Raw genomic sequence first — 11,806 nt, forward strand, 5'->3', positions numbered from 1 at the left:
TCTCTGACGCTCATTCAGACTCCACCCATTGCACACACACACACACACACACACACACACACACACACACACACACACACTGAATAAGCACATATCCAGACTAATAATGCAAACTCTGGAGCAGGGTTTTCAAATTTTACCAATAAAGCAGTTTCAAAAATAGTGAAAAAGACTACTTTTTAGTTTTTTTACTTTTTTACAAAGAAAGTATATTTAAGGCTGTCAAAGTTAATGTCCACTCAATACACTACTGTTCATATGTTTAAAGTCAGTATTTATTCAGTCAGTATAGATTTTCATCAAAGAATCTTTAAAAAAAGAATGTTTCTTATAAACATATTAATACAACTGTTCTCAGTAGTTGTTGACTGCCAAATCAGCATATTTTTGGAGTCTGGAGTTATTGCTTCTGTGCAAAATGTCAATATAAAAGCCAATTATTTATTTTGAGAAACAATTTGTAATATTATACATAACTTCTTATTTTTTTTAATGCAAAACTGCTTTTTTATTATAAGCAGGGGGTCCATCAAATATTTGGAAGTCCTTGGCAAAAATTTAAAACCCCCTTCTTTGGAGAATACAGAAATGAACAGAAATGCAGATATTCCAATTACTGATGAAGTGTGGCAGAAGTGCTAAAGAACCCATTCGGGAAAAATTATTGTTGCAATTCCACCTGGTGCCACTAGCCAGTTTCTCAGTTAAAAATCCACAGCTAAACAAAAGGCTTAATAATGCTATCCCCTGATATTATTTCTATATATGGCTCACTAAATTATTCCAAACCAAACAAACATTGTCTTTTCCAATCAACAAAAGCACCATCATATCTGATGAATGCAATTAGATCCTTTTGAAATAGGGCAGGATTAGATTGTAAATAAGACCACAATGGCACACAAGTGCTCCCTGACCTTTCTTTGCAAATGTGAGCAAGCTCTCCAAAGCAGGTCAGCATGCCACTTTACACAGCAGCAGCCAATAGCATGACTACAGATATAATTATAATGGAATATAATCTAAGAAAGGTTCTAAAACCAATATGCTGACTTTCAGAACCCAAAGATGCAACTTCAAGTATATATTAATCTTCAAAAGAAACGTACAACCAAAATGGGAGTGATGCTTACCTCCATATAACATTACGCCACAATACAATGTTGTTCTAGGCTATGGTTACTACTAGGTAGTATTTTACCGGCTGAAGTAAAAAAGCCTATTTCAATCCATAATTTGCCCTGCACTTTCTAAAATAATTCTTTAAATTCACATTCTTTAAATTAATTTAGTTTGCCGAAATAGTGTGGGACGATTCAAGCTGAATAGTTCAAGTCTGGTTCAAAAGTAATAGAGCATAACTTCTAAAAAGGGAAATCAAGGCAGAACAAAGAAACGTTAGGTTGAAATGTAATGTTTACAGTAAATGTTTATAGTCTGAAGGGTCGTTAGTGCATGCCGTTAATCAAAGGCAGGGGGAAAGGAAGAGCCCCGGTGGGCCTCGCTGCAGCCCCTCTGTTTCCAGCCCCTTTTAATTAGACTCACAGCAGGGCCACCGTACCCACACACGTGTCTCTCTGTCTCGCTCTCTCTCATCACTCTATCATCCGCTCATCCCCTCACCCAGTATATGAGTTAGTGTCTGCGAGCCCCCGTGGGGCCTGGACATAATCATAGTCATGTGCTCACAAGACCATTTCCCTGCCACGGTCTGTCAGTAACTAATATTAAATAAGAAAAAGTGCGACAAACCATCTGAATTTCAAGTAACGATAAAATAAAGAGTATGATATGAGGGTGTAAATGGACTGTATTTGACTGAAAATGCTTCTTCTATATTTGTTAAAAGGCACAACTGCGTCAAATGTAAAAAAAAAAAAATACCTGTCTGTTTTGGGATAACTGGGATGCCTATTACCAAAGGAGAGGGTAGAAAGTGTTGCTGGCCATCTGCCCAGTCCCCTGCGCGCTGACATTTGGCTGCAGACCTTTAACCCTGCTGGAAAATGTCATGCCACAGAGTTTTCACCCCAGGACAACGACCCCTCAACCCCTGGAGCAGAGTGACACCCGCAATACAATGTGATTCATTAATTATGATTTTCAAGAAAACAGTGGGCCACAAGTATCTCAACTTGACTCTGAAAAACCTCAACTGAGCTCATTTTTCGCAGAATAATTGGCAACTATTCATCATGTATTGACTTCAGGTCTTAAACAGTTAAATACACACTTGTATCATCATTAACACAGTAATTTACGCCTTAAATGAAAGCAAACAGCTGAGAAAGTAAACCCGTTATACGGTATGGCCTAAACATACCGTATACTCTCAGAAATAAAGGTACAAAAGCTGTCACTGGGGCTATACGTTTTGGTTTATTTGACGTTCACATGTCATACAGTGTCAGAAGATTTTGTGAATAATCCTGCAGGCATCTCCTATTACGAGCAACAAACTTTATTCGTAATTTGAAGACAAGCCATGATCAGCATTTCTTTTATTGCGCTTTCGTCCTCCGCTCGCGATAATCATGTGATTTGTTGCCTTTTTGCTATGATTATCACCGGTTGTGCCGCTCTTTTTATGTTGGTTTATTGTAAAGTCTGACATTAATTACTTTTGTAACCGTAACAAGAAAAATATATTTAATTTACACAGTGCAGAATATGCAGGGTTTAAAATCATTTGATCACTTTACACGTATGCAGCATTTTTTTTCTGTCCTATTGCTTGTAATTAGATTCTTTGTTTTTGTTTAATCATACTATTTGCTTCTATGCAATAAAACATTTTGATAACATAAAGACCTTATTTAAAGCAAAAATAAAAACTATATTGTGATATATATTGTTACCGTGAAATAAAAAATACCCTACAACACACTAAAGACTGCAATCAAAAGTCAAATAACTTCAATATGAATATTTCTTGTCATATTGTAGCTACTGTATATCTGAAGTCATATATCTAGCTTTGGGGCAATATAGCAGTATAATATGGAAAGTGTATATTAATGTATATTTCAATGCTTGCTAAAATACTAATTAACTAAGTTATATTTAAATGACAGCACGAGTAAGTGTAAAAATAAGAGATACTGATATATTAATATCATACCGTATACTCGCAGAAATAAAGGTACAAAAGCTGTCATTGGGCGGTACATTTTCAAAAGGTACACTTTTGTACCTATTAGGTTCAAATACGTATACTTTAAGTACTAATATGTACTTTTAAGGTACCAAAATTGGCCCCTTTAGATACAAATATGAACATTTTGAAAAGGTTCTACACCTTTCTTATTCTTTTAAAGTTATTCTTTTAAAAAAGTTTTGAAAGAACAACCCATGAACATTATCAGGGTTATATTTGGTTCTGGATCACTGACTTTATGAAGCCTCCACTGAACATCTGTACTCTCTCAACATAAACAGGAATCAAGCCTATAGTAATAAAGTAATCCTAACTGCTCCAACTGCAGGCAGCAATAGACACAAACCGAACACCCTCAGCAGGGAGAGATAAGACTCACATTCACCACATATCCTCTTGAGCTTCTATTGTGGTTATCAATCAAGAGCGCACAAAGTCAGGGGACAGCAAGTGAGCCAATTTCCACATGCAGAGCGTTCTCATTATGAGGCAGCTGAAAGGTGTCGACTGAATGAATCACCGTGCGGAGATTTAGAGGGCCGATGTCTGACACGGCATGCTGTGATGGATTTCATATGCCTCAATCACACGCTACGGGTTCGGTGGAAAATTCAGAGGTCGAAATTCTTATTGAAAACAACAACGATACTTGTGCTTGTGGATTTGGATTTCATGCAAACTTGACTTACTGTTTGTCGAGAACAGTCCAGTAAAGAGGCTGACCCCATACAAAAGAATAAGCAAAAACAGAACTCAACTGAAATTCAATAAAAAGGTTGATAAAATATTAACTGTAAAATGCAAAAACGATGCAATAGAAATTAAATAAGATTAGATAGTAAATAAGATTAGAGTGAAATGTGTGTGTGCGTATATATATCATGTGTATATCATTTATAAAAATATTTGTACCTATTTTTTCATTAAACAATGTATTATCATAACTTCATTTACTAAAGAAAAATCTGATACAATAAAAAATATGTATTAAATTAAGTGTACAATTAATTATTTTATAAAATATTTATTTGACATGAACTAAAACAAAACATAACATTTAAAAAATATTTTATTAAATAACTGAACTTTGAATAAATATTGAATAATTGTGTATTAATAATTCTACATATAATTACATATAATATTTATTTGAAATGACACTTTATTTTACGGTGTCCTTATTGTGTATTGACTTACTATTATAATAACAATAAATTATGCATAATTGCATGCAAGTAACCCTAAACCAAACCCTTATCCTAATTCTAACCATATAGTAAGTGCATTTAGTTAATTAATATTACTCAGCACTTAAATGTATAATTACACTGTAACAAGGATGCCATAAAATAAAGTATGACTTAACATTGATTCAAAAATTATAAAAGAATACATTAATACATACAACATTTATTCAAAATGAATATATAAAATTAAAATATGTCATAAAAAGTTGATAGAAATTTTGTCAGAATGTGCATGGTTATTGTCCAGTATTGATTCAAATGAAAGTGGCCAAATATCAATGATTAATCAGCCCAGTAAATGAAGTTACAGCCAAATAAACCACTATTTGCTTGCATGCCTTGTCAAATCTGCCACGTGCTCTGCAAACCCCCTTCCATAATGAGCAGCGACCGAGGCGTATGAGATATCAGTGGTCAGTGCAGCTGCCGGGGGTAATGGTGTATTGAACGGCGGACAGTGCTGGGGTCAAGGGCCGGACCCCGCGGATCCATCCGAAGGATGCAGCTGCTCCACACCTGGGCCACAGAGGACCAGAGAACTGACCATCCTCGGCCCTCCTCCTGCCCACGCCACCCTCAGTCCAGTTCATCACTCACCAACTACATCAATACAAACCAGAGTAGACTACTCAATCAACTCATTTATCAAACTCATCACCGCCTTGATGCCTTTATTGAGTCTCCTTTCACAGTTATTCCTTCTGACTGAAACTTATCAGCACTGATTGTGCATCAAAGAGAAATGTGGTGAAAAATAATTAATCCGAAAAAAAAAAAAAATGGATACGCTTCACTAAGTGCTCATTTGGGCTTCAAAACCTCCAAAACAATTTTAAAAATGTTTTCGTTTGCTTTAGGGTCCTTAATTTGCTTTTATGAGTCTACTTGTGCATGAAAAGCTGTCTTGTAAATCCTCCAGCTTTTGAAGTGCTGGTCATAGAGAAATCAATGGAAATGGAGTGATTTTCTCTTCCGCGTTTTCACCCAATCTTATTTTATTTGCAAATGAAGAGGTCCACTGAGGTGAGGGGATAACAGGATAATGAGGGCAACAGCGGTCATCCCTGACCCCTCACACTACACTTTAACACCACAAAGCCATCTCTAAAGAAAAACTGTTTGAAGTGCAGCTGAAAGTTGCAGACACGTGAACAACATAGCTGTGTTTGTAATTGCACTACCACAGTGTTTCTCAACCGTTTTAACCATCCAACACATCATTAGGATCCTGCAGCCTCTTTGGAAGTTTGCTGAGGCCCCCTAATGGGTTTGAGAACCACTACAAAAAAGTACTTTTCTATTTTATGAAGAAAATATGATTGCTTGATCATGAAAAACCCCATGTAAAGCCATACTAGGATGATCTGAGCTGAGTGTTTTTATATGGTCACTTGGTGGTTACTGATTACTTACCCAAATCAAAAAGACCACTAACTAGTCTTTAAGAATGACTTGGGTCCCTACATTTAAAGGGAAAGTTCACCCAAAAATTCTGTCATTTATTACTCACCCTCATGTCGTTCCAAACCTTTAACACCCTTTGCCCATCTTCTGAACACAAATGTTTGATAAAATCTGAAAGCTTTCTTACCCTGCATAGACAGTAATGCAACTGACATGTTCAAGACCCAGAAACTTGGCGAGGACATCATTAAAATAGTGACATCTGCGGTTCAACTGTGATTTGGAACAACATGAGGGTGAGTAATGACAGAATTTTAATTTTAGGGTGAACTATCCTTTTAAGTCAGTTGGGCTTTTTGCCAATTTTCGTCAGTTGCAAGGTTGAAATCAGCAAGTCTAAATGCTTAGGAAATTACAAATCCCCTTAACATGCTGCAAAATTTTTATGTAGTATTCATGTCATGCATAAACAATACAGGATTAGTTAAGCACAAAGGTTTAATATTTATATTTTGGACATCCACAGACTCAAATGCGAAAAAAAGAATTCTACAACAAAATGGAACAATGTTAATTTTACCTAAAGAGCTAAATATGCAAAATAGGAACCCGTGCAGATTTTGTGTGGTGAAATGCAGTTTTTTGGGGGGTTTTTTAATAGAAATCTTTGCAAATGAGAGGGCGAATTTGCAACACTGTCCAAAAAATTACACTTGAGCTGTGCTACATACATTATTACGCTATCAACAACCAGGACATTTTTCTGTGAAACCTTAACCCTGACATATTCACGCATACAAAAAAAATGCATCTTCCAAATGGAGATGTACATTTTGGCTCATCTCGAAATATTTCCTACTCAAATAACCAACCACAAACCTTGCTCAAGCTGATCATGCAAATTAGCCACACTGACCAACAGAAAGTGTTTCTGTGTGAACTGTTTCATGCAACATTGCCAACAAAAAGAAAAATTACAAATTTGACTTGCACCTGGCATACTTTTGTTTGATTAGCAAAACAAAGATGTGCAATGGTAATTCTCTACTCTAACAACAAATCAAATGACACACAAAAAAAACAATTACAGTACATGCACACTTAAAATCATCTGGGATAATAAAAAAAAAATCCATAATCCGCTAAAAACCGAATTTACCAACATGAATCAAACTCAACTCAACGTTTATATCTATCCCTGGCCCGGCTCATTACAAGACTCCTTCTGTAAACAGCATGTCCCTCGACGGCCAACACCAATACAATCTTGCTGAGCCTTGAACTTGGATGCGGTCAATGCCAACATCACGGCCCCGTTCTTATTCACCGTCACCCAGGCGTGACATGGCTTTGGCCCTGACCGTGGTTCTGTTATTGCACTTGAATATCAGAGCCTGCCGTCATCACAGCCTCTCTCATTAGCCCTGGCCGTGTCCGTTGCGCTCTAATGAGACAAGTCTTTAATGTAAAGTTGTTCTCCGGTGAGGGCCTGCTGATGAGGGAGCACGTGTGTTTTGGAGCCGCCGCTGAATTACCTTGGCGTCTGACTGAGGGGAGACACCTGGGCCTCGCCGCCGGAGGGGGGTTAGCCTCGGTTTCGGAGCTCCCGCGGGGCCAGGTCCCATCTGCGAGAGGTGCTGAGGTAAATTCTCATCGGGACGGTGGGTGGCTGCGTGAGGGACCTCGTCTTTATCTGTCTGATGGGCATGAGAGGCTTTTGTTTGAAGACATGCAGGAGAATTCGAGATGACGGAATAACATAATGAACTAAAGGATGCTGCCCATATGAATCTCTCTGGCATGTGGTGTCATTTTAATTTGTCTGTTTAGGCATTCATTCGGCACAGTGGGGATGTCGGAGTGGTTTTCCACTCAAGGTAGCAAATGATCACCTATTTACATAAATCACAAGGTTTGTAAACACTGTATATTAAGCGGAAAATGTATAATATAACTAGTATTCTTTCAATGTTCAAATGATCTAATGTGGTGAGAGAACTATTAATAAATTACTAAAGAAAGTGGTGATGTCTGATTTGTATATATAAATCGTTCTTTGGAGTCAAATCTTTTTAATGAAATGTTTGAAATGATCCACGAAAGTTTTGCAAACAACGTGGCACACTTATGTTGTCACAATTACACATCTTTTTTAAAGAAACAATAAGATTATACATGCATGTATAAAAAAAATAAAATACACTCTTTGAAATAAAGGTTCTTTATTGGCATTAATGGTTATATGAAGAGGCAGAAAAAAGGAGGGGTTTCTTATCACAGATTTCCCTTGATATCCAGGGCATTTAGACTTCTTGTGGGGGGAAAAATCATGGTACAGCGGTTGGATTAAGCCTATGCTTATATCCATCACGTCCTGTAAGCTCTTTCATTTGCTGTGGTCATCATATCAGTATTGTATTTTCTGAATTATGTATTCTGAGTTGTCTAGCTCACAAAACGCAAAGTCATCAGAATAATAAACATACTGCTGCTGCACATATAACATGTATTTAGCTCACACATATATGTGAAATATCCTGCAGCAGATCTATACAGGTGGAGCTGGGGAAGGTGGAGGACTTTTTAAAGAGTTTGTATGACTTTGCCATAATGGCAAATCTATATTGCTGAACCAGCATGGTTGAAATGATGGATGTGTAACAAAGTTATGATTTCTGGAAGCTAGTTACTAGCTAGCAAATGTAAGACTTTTTAAGACCACTGTAAAATCAATTTCAGATATGCTAACTTGAACATAACAACTCACCAAACAATTGGACCTGAGAATGGCGTCAGAGATGGCATCAAAACCCAGCCCACTTTTGGACTCTAAAGTTCTTCCTGCGAAGAAAAAATGAATCAATTAATTTCTTAACAATACCGCCAATTTAATCAATCCAACTAAACATTTCTCTTTCTTTGTTTAACAAGCTATACATTATAAGAAATATTCATCCCCTTTCTCTCATCAAGTACCAAATGCATGAATCAAAAAGAAAAATCACTCTAGAATTTCTCAAGGTGCAAACACGATTCAGCTCCCTTTTATATCATATATAACACAAGCGTATGGAAGAAAAAAATGCACATATATTAGTATTTCAGTGTGATTTCATGATGCTTAGGTGAAAAAAAAAAGAAGGCTGTCTCGTAATGAAAGCCTCCAAACCAAAATGTGCTTTTTCTCTGAACTGGAGTCTGCAGGTGCTGCAATCAGCCGCGCCGCTGAGTGAATCTAATGATCATTCACACCACCGTGATAATGATCTGATCTAAAGCCAGTCGAGTGAGATGAGATGAAACAGAATTTGAAGATGGGTGTAAAAAGCTCCCATCACTGACGACTCACTCATACCAAAAAGAGAGCAAGGCTTCCATCGGTATCGCTGGCAGAATTTGTATTTCAGATCGCCATTTCGATCCAGAATCCAGAATCACCTTTCAAGGTTTGTTTGCCTTGGAGGTGAAAATAAGGAAGAGCATCTCAGGAGGAATCCCGGCAACTTTGTTTGGACAAGTAACACATCTGTGACCCTGTGGGGGGTCAGTCATCGCAGACTCCCTGGATATCCAAAACTGCTGCCTGGCAACCAGCATGCCATGCAGAGGTTGTTTATCAAAATTTTCCTCACCTCCAAAATGGCTAAAAATCACAATTCGCTTTAATTGACTGTGAATGCGTGCGTGTATTTTTGCTCATAGGGGATAAACGCAAATATCTCTGCCCATTAGACATTATGCAAATAAGCACTTTGGGCTTTGTAAAACGCGAAGGAATTTTGACTGCCAATCCTAAAAGCAATCTCTCCGACACAAATTCACTTAAATGCTTCCAGCATCTTCGCTAAAATGCTAAATTATGAAATAATAATCGTAATTATCTTCGCTTTCTCGACGCCCCTTAATGTTTCGGAGGGTCATTAGAATTTCTCTCACATTCAGCCATTTAAAGGGCTTTCGTGACTTCACTGATGATAAAAAAAAAAAAAAAGTGCTGGCTTGATTTCACGAAGACGTGAGTTACTATGTGATCTGACTAAGAAGTGTTTCTCTTAATGTCGGTGAGGAGTTTAGAAATGCCTCTAGAGCGAGTCTAATCAGAAGGCCATGCTTCTGATCATGAGCAAACATATCCATTCCCTCATTAAGCTGAAGGTATGGCAATGCATGTCTGTGGGGTATAATATGCATACGCTAAGAGATTCCCATTTTAGATTTGCATTCACAAATATAATGTCCGGTGTTGTAGTACAAAGTCAATTTTTACAATACGGGGGTTGTGGCTCTTTATTATTCATATTCATCATGGTTGAGGGATTCTTTATCTCGCATCTTGATGAGAAAAGATCGCCTTAGGCTAAATTCATACACAATTGAATCACCTGTATGGGTCTGCTCCTAATTTGTAAAATAATAGCAAATATTAGTTTAGGAATCTTTTATATTTTTGTAATTGGAAAGTTATATGAAAAAACGAACTGATGTGTTTGCAGCATACGCGCGGCTACAGTTTTGGATTAAGGTTTTATCGGCAAAAGCTCATGAAAGTCTTCGCATTAACCTACACGTACTTTTATAAACTATGTAGGAGCCTGTGATCTTTAGGTTTTTTTTTTTTTTTTTTTAAAGGTTATACTGTCTCCTGACTCTACATCTAACCTTTAGCAGACATCAAACACAATGAAGTTGTCAAAAAACACCCAGATATAGACAGAAAATGGTGTCATGACAGTTTACTATTCTTAGGACGGGCCGTAACCTTTGACCTGAAATAGACTCGCTGTTAAATGATGTGAACAGCTGTGAAGCCGCAGCTCAGTTAAGGTGGATTCCCTATAGAATGGCAAGATTTATTTTTATCTATACAAATAAATAATTCGACAGCATTATTAAACGAACAACATTACTAAAGGAGGTCCATGCTGAAATCTTCAGTGTACGTTTGTGGCAGACGATTAAATAATCAAAACTGGTTAAGTCCGTGCTAATCTAGATTGCACTTCATAAAAGAAAGAAGAAAATGTAAAATCCAAAGATTTTATTTTCATGCGGAAAAAAACGTGCGTCTATAAAATAACAGGGCAAGGAAAGGGCATGAAAATATGCTTTATTTTTAGAGAAAGACAAAAATATTTTGTCAAATTTAGTATTTCTTATGGATAGGACACATGCGCAAAAAAAAGAAAAAAGTGTACTAGGTCTGTTCTGTTGTCACATTAAACTCTGACACAAGTCAGGATGTAACGAGGATGGGCAACCCCGCCTAGTGGTAAGTAGTGGTACTTTCCCTTGTAGTTTAGGGGAAAACACACCCACTTAATGCAGAGGAAATACCCATCTAGAAAAGGGTAACCGATTTCAATATTTGAATAAAATACTAGTAATAATGTCATATTCTATCATGCATATATGTTGCCTTTTGAAAGTCCTTGTGATAGTTTATTTGCAGTTGTATAAACAAGCTGGTTGAAGTACACTTATATTGGTAAACTTACATTTCTGTTAGGCCGCCAAGCAATGGAAAGGGACCAGCTGAGTTTTCTTCGCAACGGCACTGAGGTGCAGCCTAGGGTTTTCGTTTTCCGAAATACGAGGAGCAGTTATGGAGCGAGTCATACAAACACTTACTCACAAACACAGGTCTTAACCGAAACTAAAAACGCTTCAAGCTGCAGTTAAGTTCACACAGCGTTGCTTCTGTTTTTAAAAGGAAACAACGACGCTTTAGGTTTTCAAAAACTTGATTTTTGCACATGAAAAATCTGTTTCACTCCGCACCTCACACATGTTAGAAACCCTTGGACTTAATAGTTAAGCGGAGCGATATACAAACGGTGAAGCGGTTATGCAGTGCGGCTATATTTAAGCACTATTTCGGCACAGCTTGGCTATTGGCTTGCCATTTTTTAATAATAATAACCATACTATTTTAATATAATATTGTCATATTAAAATATAATTTCTTATAACTTACGTGACTTGCAAAAATCACAGTCAA

General features: G+C 37.1%; 1 long non-coding RNA gene across 1 annotated transcript; it reads right to left on the reverse strand.

The window, feature by feature from the left end:
* Window positions 1-6,328: 6,328 nt before the first annotated feature.
* On the reverse strand, window positions 6,329-11,438 carry LOC122353234. Its single transcript, XR_006251968.1, has 3 exons — window positions 11,304-11,438; window positions 8,576-8,649; window positions 6,329-7,505 (listed from the first exon to the last, which is right to left on the reverse strand). It is a non-coding gene; the product is annotated as an uncharacterized LOC122353234 (long non-coding RNA).
* Window positions 11,439-11,806: the final 368 nt, after the last annotated feature.

The sequence above is a fragment of the Puntigrus tetrazona genome, chromosome 10 (genome assembly GCF_018831695.1).
Source record: "Puntigrus tetrazona isolate hp1 chromosome 10, ASM1883169v1, whole genome shotgun sequence".
NCBI lineage: Eukaryota > Metazoa > Chordata > Actinopteri > Cypriniformes > Cyprinidae > Puntigrus > Puntigrus tetrazona.